The 6,121-nt window shown below is 37.0% G+C and overlaps 1 non-coding gene across 1 annotated transcript; it reads left to right on the top strand.

Moving 5' to 3' along the window:
• Positions 1–427: 427 nt before the first annotated feature.
• LOC138694136 (5S ribosomal RNA) lies at positions 428–546 on the top strand. The gene has a single exon (XR_011330811.1). It is a non-coding gene; the product is annotated as a 5S ribosomal RNA (ribosomal RNA).
• Positions 547–6,121: the final 5,575 nt, after the last annotated feature.

The following is a 6,121-nucleotide window of genomic DNA, read 5'->3' as shown; positions in this document are numbered from 1 at the left end:
CCCCCTAGTCAGTAGCGAGCTTCAGTCCATTCGTAGTAGCCGCCGGTGCAAGAAGTGAATTGAAGTTTGTGTGAAGTTCCGTAGTATGGCATGAAAATGATGTCGAAAATCCGACTACAGTTCCACAACCATGTGGTTGAAAGGAGGCTCCGCTGTTGAACAACAATCCACCTGTGGCTTAACTTAGAATGCCGACTAGCTGTTTTATTAATCCCGTGTCAATCCAGCAGTGTGTGACGTTGAAACGTAACCAAACTGCCGTTGATAGATAGATTTATCATCTATCCCAATGACATCCAACGAGCTTGGTAATTTAGGTACAGAGTCTAAGCAGGCAGTTTACGTGTGTGTGTGAGCGAGTGCAGGTTTTATCGAGTGCACCCCAATCCCATCGTCCTCAAGTGCCTACAGATTACGCAGTTTCATCGGCAACGGCCATACCATGTTGAAAATACCGGTTCTCGTCCGATCACCGAAGTCAAGCAACATTGGGCGTGGTCAGTACTTGGATGGGTGACCGCTTGGGAACACCACGTGCCGTTGGCGATTTTTTTTTTTACGTCACTATTTCCAGCGTGTTCTAATAAGACTTATGGGATATTATGTTCCCTTCCCTATTCCAGCTATAGCTTGGATGATGACGCCGCTGCATAATTGTAGAGTAATTGATAATTCTTAAGTACTTGCAGCTCCGTATTGAAACTTATGACTGGTAGCATATTCATATGAGACGGTTCACTTCTCTGCGTTTTCTCGAAGAAGGGAATATGTATTCAGGGGATTGTGAACGTACCTCGCGCTCTCCCTAGAAGTTAGAGACATTTTAGGTAAAGAATGTAATATACTGTACATATATGGCTAATTAAAATCCCATTAGTTACTACATTTCAGTGGGTAGTACAAATTCCATAATGAAAATATCTCTGTCCTAGTAGTTGTATCCTTTAAAGAAGCTCGTTGTTTTCCCATGATGAAGGGCAGAACTTGGTCGGTAGAAATTTAAACAGACTGCATTATCAGACCAGGCGTTATTTCAATATCAGCGTTTAGTTTAGGAAATATAGCAATAGCGGAGTTGGGAGAAGTAGTTATAGCATGTACAGTAAGTATAAACAGTTCGCTGTACTGTACAGTGAATATAAATATTTGAATGTACGATGGCAAAACATCAGACATACAGTACGTAGCTCACATATCTTTAAAAATAAATAAATAAATAAATAAATAAAAATAAAGAAGACATTCTGAGGAGTGAGTGGAAAGTGCATATTATAATGAATATTTTTAACTCTCAGTTGACATTGAGAGAGAAAGCCATGCATCGGGGAACCGGTGACTGTTTTTGCGTTACCTTCTGCTATTGGCGTTGTTGGTTAGTAACGAATGAAAGGGGTAGGACGCGGAATCAAATGTCAAAAAACGATAGGGAAATAATAGTAACTGGTTGTATTTCGATCGAGCTCGGCGTGCTGATTCACCAGTGGGGTGTTTCACAAAGTTTACAATCTTTGGAAATTGTGAACTCTGTTTGTAAACTTCTGTTTCACAATCTTTGTTTGTAAAGGTGGACTGTACAAAGGAAATCAAATCTTTACGAATGAAATTTTGCGCTCTTTACAAGTGATATGTTTGTTTCACAACGAAGGAGTAATTTTACAAACGTGTAAACTAAACTTTACTAGTGAAGTTAGCACATTTTCTACAGTAGCCCTGTTGAAATAGCTTCTAATTGTGAATGAAAAAAATAAACACATATGTATAAAATCAATTTTATAGTAACAGGGTACCATTAAGAATTACACTGAAGCAGTTGTGATGTTATTGAGTAGTTCTAGCGACTCAGACGAAGATTTTGCATTTAGGCCTAACGTAGAATTTTCCGGCCACGTTCGTATCATTGTACGAATATTAATGAAAGGTTTCGAATGAATCCCGCGCTATACTTCAGAATACCGCGTTAGTTCTTATATACGAGGAACGTATTTAATAAATACTCGCACTTAAAGAAGAAAAACTTTGCACCGAAAACCAATCACTTAATAATGCAATGTCGGCATTACTTACGCAGTATTCTGAAGTCGTTCCGAATCCCATTTCGCTGTAATCTCTCCTACAAGATATGGGACATCACATGCAACATCTGAAAGGGAAAAGTGGTGCCCTAACCTCAAAGCGAGAACTGCATTGGTTGCATAGTAGCTCTCAGTTCCCTGCGTTAGCAGATAAGAACGGAATTTATAAGATTACAGTGTGCAAAAGTTCACACATGGTAGTTGATGTTGTTACAAGATTGAAAAAACTCGAGGCGGGTTATTGATCACCGAATGTGCTTACTCGGGCAAAGGATTTTTATGCTCCTCCTGCTGGGTTCCCTAATGTTGGCGAGGTTATGGATGAAACAATAAAATATACTGATGGACCAGCAGAGAGCGAAGTTGATTTTAATGGATGGACATGTTAGCTGCTCTATCAACTGCATATAACTACGTGGGTCAAATCCATTATTTATCAATTATTTGAATGAATTTCGCGCTAACTTTCGTCAGTTAAGTCGTAGGCTAATTAATGCATTGGTATGCTCGACCAATTGCATGCCGCGAAACTCCGTTGTCGCCGATGTAGCAAAATCTAAATAAAATATATATAAAAAAATATAAACATGTCCATCGATAGTTCTAAAATTACAGCTACTTTACCTCTGATCCTTAGTGATTTTTGTAAACTGTCGTTGGCGATTTTGTTCAACCAATTATGCGTATTTGTAAGTTTGTTTCGCCGATTTTGTAAAGTTCGTTAAAACATACAAGTGAATAAGATTGCATTGTGAAACACAGTTAACAAGCATATGTAATATTTCCGTTGTTAATTGTATATTGTTAATTTGTAATTTGTTAGCGTTGTGAAACATGCCCCCATTTACCTTTAGAGGTAATATCTACATTAATATTTAGTTAAAATTTAAAGAAATTTTAAACGAATGGAAGCTGCATTTTAATTCACCCCAAATTACTATGTTCCCTTTCAGATTATCAGCTGTTGTTGTTGTTGTTGTTGTATTGTAAGTTCTCACTTATTGTTAGCTAGCCGTACCCGTTCGCTCCGCTCCACCTGTTAGAAATAAATATAAAGTAATTACATAATTAAAATAGGACGTCTGATCCAGGGAACAACTTTTACAACAGCGCAAGATAATCTGCTTCGCATATTACCCAATTTTTTTTTAGCACTGCATTTATTGCATATATATTTTATGTATTTTAACACGATTCAATTGAGCATAGTTAAAATATGAATTATTAAAATAATGGATTGCCAAGCTAAAGTACTATTACTGCATACTAAATCAATACACTCTCGTTGTTCGTTAATTCTCTGAGATTAAAATGCGTGTACATAAATATTATTTTAAGAAATACAGAAAACGAATGTACAAAATAGCCTATCAAATTTTCTGTGCATAAGAAGCTATTTTAATCTTACCTGTCCTCGATTTACTCAGACGTTACTGTAATAACATTATAGCATTATGTCCATCTAGAGAAACTACAGTTTCCAATGGTGAAATAATAACTAATTATACAAATCAGTTAATTTACGAGCTTGTGATATTACTTCATACAAACACAGAAACATTCCCTGTAGGCTATGTTTAATAGCTTTCGATTGTTTGTTGATGTCCAAGGCCCCTGTTTCGATTGTTGTTGTCCAAGGCCCCTTATAGACGAAGTCATTTGTTCTTAATTCATTGCACCGTCTTAGATAGCGTTATTTTAATTTTAAAACTCATTTATCTCATTAAATATCAGTCCTATCAAAATGTTGTAAAAAAATAAAACTTAACGGAAATCATTTTTAAAGGAACATCTGTTATGTAACATTTTTTCTCAAATATCAATAATAAGCGAGATATTTCGATTTATTTAATTCAGGCCCCCTTATAACTCCCCTTTTAAATAATGTATTTCGAATGCCATATAGCCTAAAATCTAAGTTACAACAAACTTAATTTATATTCCAGTTTTCATATAAATCGGTTCAGCCATTATCGCGTGAAAAGGTAACAAACATACAGACAGACATACAAACAAAAATTTCAAAAATGCGATTTTCGGTTTCAGGGTGGTTAATTATATATGTTAGGACCAATTACTTTTGGAAAATCGAAACTTACCAGAAAAATTTCGGCTACAGATTTATTATTAGTATAGATAGTACGAGATACGACCGCAATTTTGTACGACTAGTGTAATGAAGGAATGCAAAAAATTATTTTGGAACTTTGCAATGTTAGTCTATCATTAAAATAAAATTAAATCTTAATTCGTCCCTTTTGCAGGAGTCTTCTTCATCCAGTATGTTGTTGGCTGATATGGAGGAGGAGGGGGGGGGGACATGCTCTAAAGGGATTAAATTTGCTTAGCAAATCGATATGGTGACTAACGCTTGCAATGCGTCATAGCTATAATTGTACTGCGCGGTAATTTCAGAGTAATAAGAGTTCAGTTCAGGGATCTGCTAATTTCTTCATATTGTGTTCGGCAATGGAATAGTACCGCAGTAGCATTAAGAGGTTTTTATAATTTGAACTGATATGTGCAGGTATATTGACCCCCCCCCCCTCCCACCGCTGGCCGACGCGGACTGCAATGACAACAGTAAGCCACACGTCATACGTAAGCCTTTCTTCTTCTTCATCTTTGCTCGCCTGGCAAATACAGTCTTGGATTTCACATATTCAATTTTTCACAGTCCCAACTCCCTTGCATGGACGTGTTTTCACGTACCTTTAAAGTTTCTCCTCTCATTCATTCAGTCTATTCGCAAGCCTGAGGGTTTTCCGTGGTTTTCCCTAAGGAGCTAAGACAAATGTAGGGATGAGCCCAGAAAGAAAAGGGCATTCACTTCCTTAGACCCTGGTAACTGCTCTTTTTAGAGGAAGGAGGAGGAGAAAGAAACCCCCCCACCCCCACCGACGTGGACTGCAATGACAACAGTAAGCAACACGTTATATGTAAAGCCTTTATTATTATTATTATTATTATTATTATTATTATTTACAATGGGACTAAAGGTGGTGTAGATACACTATGTCAAATGTGCCACAATCTTTCCTGCAATAGAAAGACGAGGCGCTGGCCACTAGCAATATTTTACAACATGCTAAATATTGCAAGTATAAATTCATGGATAATTTATAGTTAGAAGAACTCAGAAAACAATATCAAGAAAACAATTCATTTTCCAATTGTGTGAAGAGCTGACAAAACCGTGGATGCAGCACCGCTTTGCACGTCCTACTTTACACCGATCTCTGCGGGCAACAATTGAAGAACATCTGAACATTGCTGTGCAACAACAATGCCAGGTAATGCAGCCAGATGGTGAACGTACTGTTTGCTATAAATGTCCTGCAAAGAAGAGGAGAATGATGACAACATTTTGTGGACTTTGCAAAAAGGGGTTCTGCAGAGAACATCGCGCTGTTGTTTGCACTAATTGTAAATAGGACAATAACATGAACGTAAAGACTTTATGACAAACTTAAAATTAAATGAACACTAATGGCTACGAAAAGTGTAAAAGTTGTTAAATGTGTGATATTGAGTTGATTTCAGTTAATTAAAATGTGAGTAGTAAAAATTACGAATGCTTACCTTTAACATGAGTACAGTGATGATTACCTGTCTAGGGTTAAGTAGTCGCGTGGTGAGTTTAGGAATTCCCAGACCACCTCTAAGATTGTTTAAAATAAAGGTATTGTAATCGTACGTTTCTGTCTTTTGTCAATAGTAACGTTGACCTTTCTTTTTCGAGAAAACAAAATCTGTTGTACAGTTAAAGGTACTGAAATAGTAAGAAATTTTCTGAAATCCCCACGCGTTTGCAAGTGTAAGTCTCTGTTGTAACCTGTTGATTTACGAGAGACTGCGTGTGCTTCCGTACAGTGTTTCTAAAATGTGCAGTAACGAGTCAGAAATCATTGGAATGTAGTGTAGGTGTGTTTGTTATAACCGGGAATCAATCCGCAGTACTTGACCAATCAACTACGGGAAATATCAGAAAAATTGGCAGGAGTTAGCAAGAAAAACAAAGGTAAAATATCACGTGAACGAGCACCGAT

The sequence above is a fragment of the Periplaneta americana genome, unplaced genomic scaffold, assembly GCF_040183065.1.
Source record: "Periplaneta americana isolate PAMFEO1 unplaced genomic scaffold, P.americana_PAMFEO1_priV1 scaffold_52, whole genome shotgun sequence".
In the NCBI taxonomy this organism is placed as follows: Eukaryota; Metazoa; Arthropoda; class Insecta; order Blattodea; family Blattidae; genus Periplaneta; species Periplaneta americana.
This window is presented reverse-complemented; position numbering and strand designations above follow the sequence as displayed.